We start from the raw sequence: 17,959 nt of genomic DNA, 5'->3' as shown, positions 1-17,959 counted from the left end.
ATATATGATGCCCTGGCACGTTATCTAAGCCGAATGACATGAGGCTCCGACACTTTATTCTCAGCGCGAGAGACATGAGTCACAGCACCTTATCTAAGCCCGGGAGACATGAGGCTCCGGCACCATATTCTAAGCGCGGGAGCCATGAGGCCCGAGTACCTTACCGAAATCCGAGAGTAAAGAGGCTTCGACACCTTATTTTAAGCCCATGAGGCATGATGTTCCAACACTTTATCTAAGACCGAGATACATGAGGCCCCAACACTTTATCTCAGCTCGGGTGACATGAGACCCTAGGACCTTATTCTACGCCTTGGAGGCATGAGACCCGACATTTTATCTAAGCCCGGGGGACATGAAGCCCCGACACCTTAGCTTAAGCTCCGGAGGCATGAGGCTCCGACATTTTATCTAAGCCTGGGAGACATGAGGCCCCAACACATTATCTAAGCTTAGAAGAAGTAATGCCACGACACTTTATTTTTAGCCCGCGAGACATAAGGCCCGACACTTTGTCTAAGCCCAGGACATGAGGCATCGTCACCTATTAATAAAGCCCGAAAGGCATCAGGGCCATGTTACTTTTCAACTCTTAGAAAATTTACAAAGTGTTGGGGGCTAACTAGTCTTCGATCAGTGATCAATCGCCCTGCTAACCGATTAACTAGCGAAATTCAAGAAAGAGTCAATGGTCTTGTCTATATTGGAGAAGTCTTCCAGTCTACAGAGAAAATTATTGAGCCATAAATGAATATTTTCATAACTACTGAACAAGTACAGTGGAGGGCTAAGACCGAGTCGGATCATCATCAAAGAAAGATCAATGGTCTTGTCTAGATTGGATAAGTTTCCATGTCTGCAGAGAAACATCACCTCTTCAAATGCTCTTTTATTTGTAAGAGTCGATCGTAAAACGAATTAACTATATCTCGCGGATCCCAGCATGACTAATCGGACAGTGAGTAACCCCAGTATTTAAAAAGATAGTTGATGCCATGAAAATGTCCGGGTCATCCTTGGACTCGAGTAAGAAGAAAGAGGCAAGCATGATCAGTTCCAAGTTTCTCCCTAAAATGAGTAGATCACATCTAGAAGTTAGCCAGGATTCATGTCCTTGACCAGGGTCATCTTGCCTCACTAGGGTTCTTCTTTTTCAACCAAGATTCAGATCACCCGATCAAGGTTCATATCGTCCGACCAGGGTTCATCTCGTCCGACCAAGGTTCATCTACCTCAGTCAGGGTTCAGGTCACCCGATCAGGGTTCATCTCATCTAAACAGGGTCCAGATCACCCGACTAGGGTCATCTCACCTGACTAGGGTTCATTTTGGCCAACCAAGGTTCAGGTCACCCGATCAGGGTCATCTCGCCCAGCAGAGTTCATCTTCCTCGACCAAAGTTTGTCACCCTTAGGGTTCAGTCACCAGACCAGAGTCATCTCGCCTGACCCAGGGTTCACCTCGCCCGACCAAGGTCATCACGCCGACCAAGGTTCATCTTCCTCGACCAGGGTTTAGGTCACCCCCAGAGCCTTGGTAGTGGATTCGACAAGGGCTCTTCTCCACTCTTACTTCCAATTCAAACGCTCATAAGCTTTCAAATCCGCAAACAAGTCATGTAGCTCCAATTTGTCCAGATCTTTTGAGGCTCATAGCCATTGTTTTAACATCTCATTCCTGGGTAAGCTCTCATCACTTTGAGTCTTCTGTCCTTTCTTATTGCCAAGTCCTTTCCCAAAGCTGCTAGTCTTCATTTTCTGCTGCTGAATCAATCATCAAATTCGCTTAGAGTTTCTCCAGCTTTCATCTTAAGATTTTCAAATTTTACATTGCCACGGACAGCTTGTTTTCCTTTGTCTGTTCATTCCTTCACAAATTTGGATGAGTTTCTCCCAGATCTCTTTTGCTGTAGGACACATTTTGATTTTGCTGAATGTATTCTTGTCAAGTGTTTTGTAAAGAATATCCTTAGCAACATTGTCTAGATTTTCTTTGTTCTTGTCCTCGCTTGTCCATTCATTTCTTTGCTTTTCAACCATTTGTGGTGCAACTTCAGTATCAGCAATAGCTATATTAGGCTTTAGATTTTCAAGGGACCATCTGTGATGACAAACCACATATCATCGTCTTGGGCTGCAAGATGGGCTTGCATCTTAATCTTCAATCATCAAAATCCTCCTTTGATAACATAGGGACTTTGCTGAAATGTGTCATTTCTGTTGTAGATTTTCAGAACAAGAATAACCTGCTCTGATACCACTTGTTGGGGATCGATTTAGAGTTTAGAGGGGGATGAATAAACTCGTTCCTTTCTTTGACGTATTTGCAAAGGTGCTAGAATCTTGTTAGAGATTATAGCTTACTTTGTTCGAATATATTTCCAGCAGATCACAATAACTTGTGCGGAAACGATCTGATGGTTTGAAGTGAAAACAATAAAACAGTAGGCAGTAGACAATAGTTGTTTGGAAGTTCGAAGACAAAATCTACGTCTCTCCTTCTTCTGTTTCCAGAAGGTATTACTAAAAGACTTTGTTTTTTACAATACAACTCTTGTACACACCCACTTCAATAGGACTTACCCTTCGCCTACTGAAATTCTTAGTTTCACAACACGATATAATGAATACAACAATGTTCTGGAAAAGACTCTTTTCCATATTACAAACTCTTCTTTGTAAGAAGTAATAAGGTGAATATCTTGTGAAGAGATAAAGAAAGCAGCACAAACGATCTCCGAGGATCAGATATCTGCTATAAAGAGTGTGCTGCTTTTCTGTATATTGAGCTTGAAGATAAGTAGTTCTTGATTCCTCAAAACAACGCTGGAATGATAGAGAGAATGTGTTCCTTTTAATAATAATCGTTGTCGTCTATATTAGATTGATCCTTTAATATATCAAACCTTGAATCCAACCTTTATAAACAAAACGGCTTCTTTGACTCTGAGTGAATCAGCTTTATCACCGCAAAAGGGACATGCAGAAAGCTTAAGAATAATCAGTTTTTGTTTTATACCAAAACTAGTAAGGCGTGTTAAATGTCTTCATAGCATTAAATGGTGCAATTAACTCGTACTATCAGAGGTAACGGTAACATGAAGACTTGTAACGATCAAAGGAAAGACGTTATGTTCTGCTTCTGATTTAGCTACGTTCTGCTTTTGCTACGTTAAGTTTAGCTAAGAAAAACTCGATAAATACTGCTTCTGTTTTAGCGATACGAGTGCTTCTGCTATTTATATTTTTCTCTATTTTTACTATCAACACCTACTGGTTTTGACTCTTATCACCACAATTAAAGTAAGTCTAACAAACTGAAATCTTGTCCACAGAACAATTTAGTTGTTCTGCTGTCAGTTGAATTCAAAACCCTGCAAGCTGCTTAAAACAACAAAGTTAATGAGTCGAAAGAAGTGGCTACAATGTTAATTGCAGAGCCAAGAACCTTTTCTCTTCTCATGGCAAACGCATAAAATATTTAAGAGGATTTTTAAATCCATTTTAAATAACATTTTGAAACATATTTTAAAATATCATTTTTCAAATATCCTTCATAGAACAGCTAGCTCTGATACCAATTAAAGGATCGCTTGTTGGACACCGTGAGGTGCTTCAAACAAAATATTCTCCAAGAGCTGCAATAGCTCGTGTTCTAAGAATGTGTACACCGATTAATTAAATCGAGTTTGGTTTTTTCAAACCAAGCGGAAGACACTCGAAATAATCATTCGTTAAGGAACACCGATATGTTTTGTATCCTGTGCATCTGAGTAACTGAAAACTACATGGGATCAGTTCTGGCTTATATCAGTTCAGTCATATGTAGAACTGAACTGATATCAGCTGAACTGATCAAATCAGTTAAGAGCAAAAACAAGCATTTTAACAAAAATAACACAAGATATGTTTATGGATGTTCGGATACATCTAAGACTTTGATTAATTACAACAAGTGTAATAACCCACCCAGCTTAAGACTTACCGACTTTCTAACTGAACTCCTAGTCTAGACTGAAGGCATCACCTTTCAGCCAACACTTGTTTAACATCTGTGTGTCAAAGACTACATACACAAGTTTATTATCTTTGTGCAAGACTGTATTTGAGTGGTGGTGAGTGTGAGTGTGTGAAAACTGATATCTGAAAACTACCGAAAGTGTTCTCACACACTGAGGGAATTGTGCTTCTAATCTAAGCTGATAATACGATGAAGTGTTCCTCTGGGATGATTGCTTCTTGTAAGCTGTTATGCAATATGCGTGCCCTCTTTGTTTTTCACACTTATGTTAACTCTGTTGCTGATGGTCTTGAGCTTGCATTTATAGAGGCATTGAGACCGTACTCCAAGATTCATCACAAGTGATCGTTGCAGCTTAAATGCATTCCTTGATATATGTGTCTTGACTTTACTGACATGTCTCCAGGAATCTCTCGGCTTTTATCTTTCCTGCAACGTCCATTATTGTACCTTCGATAGTACAGATGCTTTTGTACCCTTGTGTGTAGCTAAAATCCATTAAGATAACTTGTCTTGATCTGCAACTGATTGATTCCAAATGATGTTCCTAACTGGTCATTTGAACTGATCTTCAGTTGGGCTGCTGTCAGCTTGTTCTGTAAGTTGATGTTTTCAGTTAGCATCTCGATAGCTTCAGTTTCGGCTCGTTTAACTGATCAGTTCGAATTCTGATCAGTTTCAGCTTCCCGCGCATTACGGTAAATCATTAGAAACAAAATATCAAATTTTTTTAACATCAAAATCAAGACTGCGAACATGAAATGTTCCAACAGAAATGATTGAGCTAGAAAATGAATATTTTCATCAATAGCAGAACAAGTACAGCGGAGCCGATCGGAAAACAAGAATTATCTGCCTTTTCGACGGAGTCCAAGCATGACTAATTGGACAGCGAGTAAGACTCTAACCCCACTATTTAAGGATAGAGTGTTGATGACCTAGAAATGCCCGGGTCATCCTTGGACTCGAGCAGAAAGAAAGGACTAAAGCATGATCACACTTCAAGTTGCTCCCGAGAAACTGAGTACAACACAGTTAGAAGTTAGCCAAGGTTTAGGATACCCGACCAGGTTCATTTCCTTGACTAGGATTATTGCCCGACCAGGGTTCATCTCGCTCAACCAGGATTTAGGTCGCCCAACTAGGGTTATCTCGTCCAACCCGGGTTCATTTTCCTCGACCAGGGTTCAGTCACCTGATCAGGTTCATCTCGTCCGACCAAGAGCCAGGTCACCTGACCAAGGTCATATCGCCTGACTAGGGTTCGTTTTGGCCGACCAAAGTTCATGTCACCCGATCTGGGTCATCTCGCCCTATAAGGGTTCATCTTCCTCGACCAGGGTTCAGGTCACCAGACCAGGGTCATCTCGTCCGACTAGGGTTCATCTTTCTCGACCAAGGTTTAGGTCACCCGACCAGAGTTCATCTCTTTCGACCAAGGTTTATCTCTCCTGACCAAGATTCAGATCAGTCGACCAGGTTTCAGGTTACCCGACCAGAGTTCATCTCCCTCAACCAAGGTTCATCTTGTCCGGACAAGATTCAGGTCACCCGACTAGGGTCTAGGTCACCCGACCAGGGTTCATCTTCCCTGACCAGGGTACAAGTCACTCAACTAGGGTTCGTCTCGCCTAACCAGGGTTCATCTCACTTAATAATCGAAAAATATCTTTCCAGATCGAGGTCCTTACCATTGGGCCGATGGCTAGGAGACAGGCCTGCCAGTATGGGTCACCACGACTAGAAATCACTAGCTTGACAATCGTGCCCATGACAAGACCAGCACAATATGGGTCGCCATGCCTGCTGACAAAGCACATGGCATGAACAGTTGTTAGAGAACATGACATGAGCTGAAACGTCTACCGTTTTAAAAGTGCGGAAATATTTTTTTTTAAAGCTCACATTTTCGAAATAACATTTAAACGTTTCTCATGCATGCGTTGTACAGAAAAATAACATTTAAAAATGATCTTAAATATTTGACAGTAAAAAATAGTGCAGTTTAAAATAACCAAACTCATCCCAAAATCATAAGTAAACATGAACCAGTCAAAATCTTAAAAATCATCAACGTAGGAAATTATTCATCTCCACTCAATCTAATAATTATAATGCGGAAAATATGCGGTCCTCGGGTCGTGTCGCCGCATCAGGTCTGCCTACTCAGAGTTCGTCACCTTCAGTCCCCTCATCATTAAGCTCACCTGCATCACACACCCCAGTGAGTCTAAAGACTCAACACACCTGCACCGTTAATAGCAAATACATATACATAGCACACAGCAGTGAAAAATATCATACTCAACATACCTTTCATGAACTTTAAAAACGTAACATAAACGTGTCGTGTTAAATCATGATGTGTCAAAACCTCATCAATAATCATCATTCATAATTCATCATTCATCGTTTATCATTTATCGTTCATCATTCATCTATCGTTCATCATTTATCATCAGTGAATTCAGTTCATTAGAGGTGACTATCGTACATCATCATTTACGATGGATCCATCATACATAGAACCGCGGTACCCGGCGGCTGTCGGACATCAGTGACAGGATTACCCATCCACTGTGCCTAGGCCTCATCATCAGCATTTACATATACATCTTAAACATTTACATATACTTCGATAGCCACAACTAATTCCGTCATTCAAAACATTATCATTTTCATCACTTATAAAAATCATGCACCAATGCAATTTTTCTTAAATCCAAGCATGCGACGTATATCTTCATAAAATCTTAAAATCGTGAGCATGATGCATAAACATTTAAAATATCATAAATTTGTGCTCAGGGCGCTGTCAGGACCAAAATCTCAACCCGGGTGCAAAATGACCATTTTGCCCTTGGAAACCCGAAAATTATCATTTCAACCCTGGACCTCTAAAATTGACCCGAAACTTACCAAACTCCTTAAATGTCCCAAAACATATTTATAAGCATTCCTAGACGTAAACTCGAGCCAAAATCAGAACTTAACCGACTCGTTTTAAAACTTGGACCGAGGTCTCGATTTTAACCCGAATCGACTCGAAACTTGACCGAATTTTTCCCAATTTGTTTACCATATCTTAAATACACTTAAAGCTCCTAAAACATGTACTCAAGCTCCTAAAACCACGGCTGAAACTTCCAAGAAATTTGCCACCCTCGGCCATCCCCTTCCCTTGCTCTCATCTCAACACATGTCACCCCAAACCATATTTTCTTTCGGTCCTCTCTCACTCCACCACTTGTTCAGCCGATAACACTCACCATTAGGACCTAACTACTCTTCTTAACTAAGCCTAACCCAAGCAACCAGCTGCTGCACCACCCGTAACGGCCGAAACTATCACCTTCTTCCCAACTCACACCAAGCCTCTGAAGACCGAGCTTCTCCCTCAACCAAAATTCCATGACTCCCTCCTAACAACACACTAGGCTCTACACCGTCTGAAACATGGCTGGGTTGGGTTTGAGCACATGCACAGCCCGATCTTACCCCTTTGCGCGCGATCCACCGAAACCATCCAAACCCCCTTGCTGTAAACTCACGGTTTTTAGTCCCCACCCCCTACAGATCGTTCCCAACCCAAAGACAGCAACCTTACAAGTAAAGGGACCCATTCAGCAAGCCATGAGACAGCCCCCTTGCACTCAACGTGAAAATATGAATAACATAACATATAATGCATAGAAATGGTGCAAAAACCGAAATATTATCCATGTGCTTAACTAGATCAAATGATTTCATGAAGGTTCGTACACACAACAGTAATATTGACGTGTATGAAGCAAAACAAAGTAACAAGCGTGCCTGGGGATGATTTGGTGAACAAAGCAAGAAGAGGGAGACCCGAGAGGATTTATCCTTTGCCAAGACTGGTGTAGTCGAAAGTTTCCTTTGCAAGAATGGAGGATGACCGAATTATTCAGCTGAGATTTGATGAAACCGAGAGGCTTTTGAATGGAAAAAGGGGTGATCGGCTGATGGGGGGATTACGGGTAGGTAAAGAGATGCTTAGGATTAAATGATATTGTTAATTAGAAGATTAGTGGACAATAATCATGTTAATTAAAATTTTAAAAGATGTTTAAGCCCAATGAGCTTAAAAGTAGGCCCGTTAAATCCAAACGCACTCCCGAAAAATATTTCGCGTTGAAAATATTTTGAAAATATAAGTCGAAACCTCAGAACGTCACCCGATTCGATTAAATTTGCGTACATTTAAAAAATAAAATCATGCGGGTAAAAATACCCAATCAAATCCCATTTTGAAAAATACCCTTAAAAACACCTTATATTAATTTATAAAAATAAATCATGTAATGAAATAATTTTTTTGAGAATTCTCCGGTCTCCGTTCCTCGATCGAACGTGAAATACACTTAGAAACCCTAATGCATGAACTTTTAAAATTTCATGAATTAAATTCTACCATGCAATAATTATGCATAAAAATAATTAATCACGAATTAATAAAATAAACATGCATTTAATGCTTTAAAACAATTTAATAAAATACCAAAGAAATTTAATAACTTGCATGCATGTGTTCACGTGGACTTTCAAATTTTCGGGACATTACATGAGCAGCCTTCAAAAGATAATGCATGGGCAGATGTCTAATCAGAAAAAATGTTTGTAACCTTCAATTGGAAAATACATTAATAATTTATAACCACCAACTATATAATAACTGATAATTTATTTATCTCCTAATATATTATATTGTAGCATTTTTCACTACTTAAGGCAAGATAATACTTTACCTTTCAATTTTTCGCTTTTTCACTTGAATTTTATGTAGACTTGTTCTTGCTTATTCTTTTTTACACACATACGTGTAAAGTAATCTAAATGACACCCAGCATGATTCCTTCTTTCCAATATCTTTATTTCACAAATAAATATAAAATATTTTTTAAAAAATATAACTATTAAAATTTAGTTAGAAACTCCTCAATTCTTTTTGTATTTTTCAATTTAAGGTCTATCACAAAAACATTGAATTAATATAAATAAAATTTTATGAAATGATCATGGTGACAACAATAATGCTACTAAACGCTTATCGCAATAAAGTAATAGAGATGAAAGCATGATAAACAGTTAATTTATTTTATCCACTGGATAACACTAACTTTTGTTGAAGTTATTATTACATACAAATACATAAATAAGTTTGCATGCCTAAAAATTAAGTGAAAAAAAATTCAATTAAAATTTTCAATACCAAAATTGAAAATGAGTCAAGTTATTAAAATTTGATTGAAACTATAATTTAAATTTATTTCCAAAAATGACATAAACATGAACATCAATAAGTCGGAAAACATAACAACAAAGAGAAAATGAAATATATAGAGATAGACAAGAAAATCGAAGATTCAACTAATATCATTAATGTTGAGCAATTGATAAACACGATTAAAGAAACACTTCTCGTAAAATTCAATTGTTTCATTAAAATTTATGCAAATATCACACGTATAACTAAGCAAACTACATTAATCAAAATCACATTAAAATATTAAAATAATATGAATACAAAATTTTATTTACAAATTGTTATAACTCCAAATTTAAAATTACAAATAAAATAATTATGAAGTGGGCACTATGGCAGCAATGCTAAATCCAAGATTTGATCACGAAGATAGAGTCGTTCAAACTAGTTGTCGATCAGTACACCTTCGTCGTCGTTTTCTAGATCATCCATAAGAAATGTTCTATTTCTTCTAATCTTCTCTGGACAGAATAATCGAGCTCTCCACCAGGCTGATTTTGTTGTTGCTGTGGAACACTACCGTGCTGCTGACTCGTGTATTGCAGAGCAGTTTGATTTTGCTGGTGCATTAATGGAAGATCCGGCTGTCGCTGCTGAAACTGTTGGTGCATTAATGGAAGATCCGGCTGTCGTAGGTGAAGATGGTGTTGCGCTGGAACGTCGTGCTGCTGATCAGATTCAGTTCTCGAACGCTTGTGGGATGTCAGGTTCTCACTTTCAGAAGTCTCGCGTATGGTTTTACAAGAATCAGAAGCGGCGGCGGCCGGTTTTCTCTCACGAATCCGGCACAGAACGCAGTCATCTAGCTGAAAAGTGGCGAACAAACACGGCATAAAAAAACATGTCGGAATGGATCGGACTTGAGAAAATTGCGGGAAAAAGGACCGGCCATATTTACAAAAACATGTTGAGAGAGTTCTTACCCGCATGGATCCCGTCGGATGTCTCGGAGGCTGGTTAATAGTGTACTCGTGCATTATCCAGTTAGTCTTCTTTCCATTGGAGGCCTTCCCTTGGTAAAAAACCAAGGTCCTCTTCAATCCAATACATTCATTATTATCACATATTTTTTTACCAATCGCCGTTGCCTTCCAAAATCCATCACCGCGGCTCGGTTCGGTCGACTGCCATTCATATACTTCCGGTCTCTCGGGGTAAAAAAGTACATTAATCCATCATCCCCCCAACTTGTATTAGTATCTGCAACAGATAAAAATATTTTTTGAAAACATAAAATTCTTTATTAGTTAGTCAAAAACATCAAAACACACATGCAAGCATATATAACAAAGTAAACCGCCCTCCTTAATTCTAACAAAATTTCTACAATCCACCCACTGATCACGATCATGCACACACCACACAATATATCACAAATCTATTTTATAATCTAATCCAATACAGACTGAAGAAAGAAGAAAGTACCGGCCAACTCCCACGGATTATACTTGTAAACATCTACGGTGCGGATATAGTCTGCAGTGAGTGGTTATTGATCTTCTTGTTTAGAAGGAGCATGAGTTCTGTGTCTGTGGGATTGAAACGAAGCCCCACCGTGACCGGATTAATCATCGTCTGCTGCTGCATGTTGAAACTAAGTTTTTTATCTAGGCCAAGTTCGTGAGAGAAAGAAAAATCAATAGAGGAATATATATATATAGAGAGATATATAAAACATTCTATTCGAATTTGGAGATAAATTAAAGATAAGTTTTATATCTTAAAGAATATTGTTGATCAGTTTTAAAAAATTTTTTGGTTTACATTTTTTTTTTTCAAAGTTTGGCTCGTAAGATATTATATTTATTGATGACTATTTTTAGATTTAAACTCTTACGTAAAACCATATCTTAACATAATCAAAATTTAAAAATCATATTTAAAATCTTTTGCTTAATAAACAATAATTTAAAAGATCAAAATATATTAAAATGTTATTTCTTAATACATCAAGCAGTAGATCCAAAGCATAAAATTGAGCCTCCCAGAAACCCAGAAATCTATGCCCACAAAATTTTTTTTTTGAAACTTGGACGAAATGATCTATCGTTTATAGGATTTAATGATTCTTAAAAGTGGTGATAATCAAAATAAATTATAAAGAATAGAAAAGAATTATGATTTGTTCATCTATCTATGGCCAGTTTATGTATTAGAATAAAAGGTTCTATGACAACAATTATTTATTTCAGACGATCTTCTTATTGCATTAAAGATATTAATATCTTTATGTATAATATTCAAAATTTAAATATTTTAAGTCATTGATGACTATTAATATTTAATGGAACAATTTTTTTTTTAAATCTCTAAAAAATAGGAAGATTTTATAAAGGCTAACAAAGAAATAACAACTAATTAGGAAAAAAGAGGTTTTATTGGTGTAGCAAGAAGTAGAATACAATAGTTGAGGTGGAAATAGAACCTCATCAAATCACACATGTGTATGGTTTAAGAATCCAAATTTTTTGTGACATTCTTTGTATCATTTTTCGTAATATTCTTAATTATCTACAAGTTGTATCAAATTTAACGAGTTGCGATTTTTTTTAACTTCTCATAATCAATACGCATGACAAATCTTTATCTATGATACACAAATTCTGAATGAATATTTCTACCGATACTTAAATGAGCTGTCTGGTTTTGCTAAACTTCATATCCCACATTTTCTTTACCAGAAAATATGAATGATAGACACAACAGAGAAATGAAAAAAAGTAGTGAAACCTAGACAGTAGCTTGAGAGAGGTCATACAAAATGTGTCAAGAGATCATGCACCTATTGCATGGCTCTGCAGTTCATGCCCAACTAATGCACTCTTCGTCTATTTAGCTAACATGAAAATCAATGGCGAATTCGCCTCAAAACTCACAAAAATTGCGTTACCGACCTAACTTGTGCAATGCCTTTTCATCTCCCTCTTCTCCCCATATCGCTCTTTCTTGTGTTTCTCCATTGTGTTTCCCTAAAGACCATTGCCCATAACACAATTGCTGAGTGTGGGCCGAATTTGCTAAGTTTAGCCCCATGTGCGCCGTTCATGCAAGGCGTGGAAGCTTCACCAGTGCAGTCATGTTGTGATAGTCTTAACCAACTCTACGGCCAGAAGCCTAACTTGCCTTTGTCCATTCCTCAATGACCCGTCTGCCTTGAGTTCGTTTCCTATCAACACAACGCTTGCTCTAGAGTTGCCTCAGCTGTGCAATCTCCAAATAGACCCTTCTATTTGCGGAGGTATGTATGTTAAACTATTATTTAATTCCTTCCTATAAATGAAGGACCATACAGTCCATTCGCATTTACAGAAAAGAAGATGCAGCACCATCTTGAAATCTAAGATTTTGGATTGCTTTTAATTCAATGCCCAGTTCATAATCAAATTATTTAATTCCATTCTCTTTTTTTCTTACATGAATGGAATAAAAAACCAAACGTCTAATGCAACATTTATTTTCCTAAACTTAAGAAAAAAATAGATAATTGATGCTTAAAAAGGTGGCATACAATATTAGAATGAAAAATGTAAAGAATGAAGCAAGAAAAACCAGCAAGCGACTTTTATAAGCATTATTTTGATACTCGACTAATTTGGTTTTTGTTTCAAGGAGCTTCCTTGCCATCTACTTCCCCTGGTGCTCAAGTTTCCCTTGGGCCAAGACCAAATTCAACAGTTGCGGGTCTGCAAATTTTCTAACCTTCAAGAAACTCCCCCTCAACTTATTCAGATTTATAAATTTTGCTATCTTATTCTTTGTTCTGCCTTTACCATCTGTGGTTTATCCAGCTTCTCCAGTAGTAACAGTAGCGCCCCGACCGAGCATTATGGGATTTAGAATTCGCAATGTCGAAGTGAGTCTGAAGGTGAAAAGCCAATTGTGGTGTCTTCTGATGGCTACAATTTATTTCAGTGCTGACAAATGAAGCCTACTTAGCTGAACTACATGGCCTCATTTTCAAACTAGCGCTATTTGTTTCTACTATCTATTGAATATATGCTCTAGTTAATGAATTTTTTCTCATTAATTAACTTGCAGATATTTGATTCAATGCCAAAATACTTATGAAAAAATATATGATTATACTTGGCCATATCCAAGATATTATTATCGATTTCTTAATTTACATGATATAATCAATGGTTTTGTCTTAACAATATCCGATTACATAAGAGATACTTTAAATTTTGTGTTCATTGGGTTTTCATGTGTCTTTCATTTTTCGTTCTTGTATTCCCTTGACTGTCGTTTTCTACATTTTCTTTGATTCATCTTTTTCTTCTACTACACCTTTTGTTTTCTGCAGTGCATGTATTATAACTGATTGGTCATCCTTTTGATCTTCACTATATCTGGTTAATCTAAATATAAATTTGTATTTTTGTGTTTGTGTTTCTTCAAGTTGTTCAAGTAGTCATTTTGAATGTTTGGCTCTGATTAAATGCACTTTATTATTTTGTTTAATTATTTTAAATGAATTATCATGATTTATAAAAACAAAATAATATTTTTAAATTTTAAAAATGGGATAATTTGTTACCTTTTGGATGAAATCCTTGACTGGTATCTAACTAACATTGTAGTAGTATCTTCAAGCAACGTTACTTTTGTAATATGCTCATTTTCTTGGACTGATAATGTCAAATGATATCTACAAAATATATTACTGTTAATATTATTGTTTAGGTTTTTTAATTGAACTCTATGTATTATTCATTATGATATCCTTAGAATTATATTGATTTTGATGTCCAAACACTTTGGGCAACTGTCTCCATTAGTTGTTTTGATTAAACTTTCATATAATTGTTGTATGTCTCGTACCACGATTTTGTTTTGTTTTCCACTTTTGATATCTTTTCTTCAAAGTAGTAGAGAATATTCTGCAATTATATTAAGATAAGAAATTAATTTAATTTTATTTGTAATTTTAAATTTGGAGTCATGATGATTTGTACATAAAATTTTACTAATACTGATATTATTTTTATATTTAGTGTTATTTTGATTATGTTGTTACTTAGTTATTGATATTTGCCTAAATTTTAACGAAACAATTGAATTTTATGAAAAGTGTTTCTTTGTGTTTTATTAATTGCTCAACGATGATCTTAGTTGAATTTTCGATTTGCTTGTCTATCTACATATATTACATTTTCTCTTTGTTGTTATTTTTTTCGACTTGTTGATGAACATGTTTAATATCATTTTTTGTAATAAATTTAAATTGTTAGTTGCAATCAATTTTTAATAACTTTACTCAATTTCAATTTCGGAATTGAAAAAATTAATTGAAAATTTTTTTCTCTTATTTTTTAATCATGTAAATTTATTTATGTATTTTTATGTAATAATGACTTCAATAAACGTTAGTGTCATCTAGTTAGTTGATAAATAAATTAAACAGTTTATGATGCTTTCATCTCTATTGTTTCATTGCGATAAGGATTTAGTAGCATTCTTGTTGTGGCTGATGATCGTAGTTGTGTGACAACTATAATTTTTTATTTCATTAACGTATTTATATATTTTTTTGTAAATACGAAGTATGTAAAATATTTCATGGTTTTAATTATCATCTAGATAAAATGTTGATCTCGTTTGAAAAATGCTATAGTTGCATTATTATTTTCTTTCATTTATTAAACTTCCTTCGTTTTGTGGGATAGCTTCCCGTAAACTTAATGTTATTGTCTAGTCTGCACCATATATTTTATATTGAATTAATTATCAATTTTGAATATTTAATTCTTTTACGAAATTTACTGTATATTAGGAGCACAATTTCTCTTCTAAAAACTTGTCTTTTTCCTTCACTCGAGAAACTACTTACGTGGTTGACCTTATCAGAATTCAAATTATATCTGTTTATATAAATTTTAACTTAGGTCCATATGATGCAAACATTTAGAAAATGCTTAACAAATCTTTAGTTATTTTTCTCAATACTTAACAATCTTAACCTTGTCTTTATCTTCTGCAAATGATTTGAAATTAAATTTTCATATAATATTCGTATGAATGACTAGTTCAACGTCTTCATTGACATTTGGGTAATTTTAGTTATTTTTCTCACATTTATTTCAAACATTTGATATCTTCTGAGCAATTGATTTTGGAATTTGTCGATGATGTGTGAAAATAGAAGACAATGTATCATTTGTCCCTACATATATATAAAACGTTCATTTATCATTATAATGTTTTCAATTATGAATTCAATCGCATTACTTTTTTTATCTATGTAAAGTATGATTATACCTTATCATCAGCTACTATGAATTTTCGAATCAATTTTGAATTCTGTTTTGTCCAATATGATTTCTTTGTCAAAGTATTATTACTTGTATCTTTAAATCCTTTTGATTTTCTTTCAACAAACTTATTGATATATAATTGTCTTTTTCCATTATTGTACACATTTGATTTTAAAAATAAATATTTAGATGATAATGAATTTGAAGTTGGTCTAAAAATTTTCAAACGGTTGAGATATTTATATAGTATATAGATATCTGATTAGCGGCATTAATGAACATCGATTCCGTTTAGTTTATCTGATTAGATATTGAGATTTTTTCTTCTTAAATGATTAAATTAAATTTAATGATTAATTAATATAAAAGTGTTACGTATTTGTGTAGTGAATTTGTATCGTTTGATACATTTTTTTAAACACAGATTTTTACAATTTTTTAGTCAAATTTTATTTTACTATATTAATGTTATTATGGTATTATCAATTTTGTAATTATTAGTTCATTATCTAATTAATTTAAGTGAGATTTATTGTATTTGTCAAAACATAACACTTTTATAAATAAAACACTATAAAAAGTTGTCAGATAATTGGGTGGGGTGTAAATTACATACATTATTAAAAACTTTATCAACAATTATATATATATATATATATATATATATTTAAAGGATACATGTTTTACTTATATTATCTAATCGAATGTTAAATATCAAAATTTATAACTTCCCAATAAAGCAGAACCATACACAAAATTATGAACGAATGATGTTAAATAGCAATATAGTTAGAACTAAATCAGAAATTAATTAATCTATTGGAAAAGAAAAAAAAAACATGTTGTCCAAACACAGTCTAATTTCATTGCATCAAAGTTAAATTTAATAATGAATTAATGTAAAAGTGTTATGTATTTTGTTTAGTGAATTTGTATCGTTTGATACATTGTTTTTTTTTTTTACAAGATTTTATTCCATTTTTTTACTCAAATTTTATTTTTATTATTATAATTATTATTTTTTTTTTATAAATTTTGTAATTATTGGTTCATTATCGAATTAATTTCAGTGACATTTATTTAATATAAAAGTGTTATGTAATTGTGTTAGTGAATTTGTATCGGTTTATAATTTTTTTTACAAGATTTTATACAGATTTTTTACTCAAATTTTATTTTTATTTAATTTATTATTGTTATTATTGTTATTATCCAATTTGTAATTATTAATTCATTATCGAATTAATTCAGTGACATTTATTTAATATAAAAGTGTTATGTATTTTTGTTAGTGAATTTGTATCGTTTGATACATTGTTTTTTTACAAGATTTATACATTTTTTTACAGTCAAATTTTATTTTATTTAAATTATTTTTATTATTATTGTTATTATTTTTATTATCAATTTTTAATTATTGGTTCATTATCGAATTAATTTCAGTGACATTATTGTATTTGTCAAAACGTAACACTTATATAAATAAAAGATTATAAAAAATTGTCAAACAATTAGTGGGTGTAAATACATACAATATTAAAACACTTTATCAACGATTATATATATATATATATATATATATATAATATATATATATTTAAGGGATACTTGTTTTACTTATAGTATCTAATGGAATGTTAAATATCAATATTTATAACTTCCCAATAAAGCAGAAACCATACACAAAATTATGAACGAATGGTGTTAAAGAGCAATATAATTAGAACTAAATCAGAAATTAATTAATCTAACGGAAAAGAAAAAAACATGTTTGTCCAAACACAGTCTAATTTCATTGCATCTAAGTTAACATTGATATTGATATTGGATTTGACCGCTACAGTTTATTAACATTCAATGTATTTTCGTTATCATATACAGACTACAACTTTGCTCAATATCCATTATAAACATGATCATGATGAATCTGACCAGGGTCTTCTCGCCTGACCAGGGTCATCTTTTTCGATCAAGGTTCATGCACCCGACCAAGGTTCATCTAGCTCGACCAGGGTTCGGGTCACCTGACCAGGTCATCTCGCCTCGATCGACCTAGGTTTAGTTCACCTGACCAGGGGCCATCTCGCTCGATCAAGATTCATCTTCCCCAACAATGGTTCAGGTCACCCGACCAGAGTTCATCTCCTCGACCAGGGTTCATCTCACCTATTCAAAAGGAAAGATCTTTCTAGATTGGGTTCTTTCCCACTTGGCCGATCGCAAGGAGACGGGCCTGTCAGTATTGGTCACCATTCCTCGAAATCATTAGCTTGACATCAATACCCTTGACAAGATCAGAATAGTATGGGTCGCCATGCCTACTGACAAAGGACAGGTGTGGGCAGATGTCTAATAAAAAACAGTGTCCAGACCCATAATCGAGGTCATATTCGTT

The 17,959-nt window shown here is 34.6% G+C and overlaps 1 pseudogene; it reads left to right on the top strand.

Moving 5' to 3' along the window:
- Positions 1–12,213: 12,213 nt before the first annotated feature.
- LOC142534807 (non-specific lipid transfer protein GPI-anchored 10-like) lies at positions 12,214–13,232 on the top strand (annotated as a pseudogene).
- The last annotated feature ends 4,727 nt before the right edge of the window (positions 13,233–17,959 follow it).

Source organism: Primulina tabacum, unplaced genomic scaffold (genome assembly GCF_025594145.1).
Source record: "Primulina tabacum isolate GXHZ01 unplaced genomic scaffold, ASM2559414v2 Contig688, whole genome shotgun sequence".
Lineage (NCBI taxonomy): Eukaryota > Viridiplantae > Streptophyta > Magnoliopsida > Lamiales > Gesneriaceae > Primulina > Primulina tabacum.
This window is presented reverse-complemented; position numbering and strand designations above follow the sequence as displayed.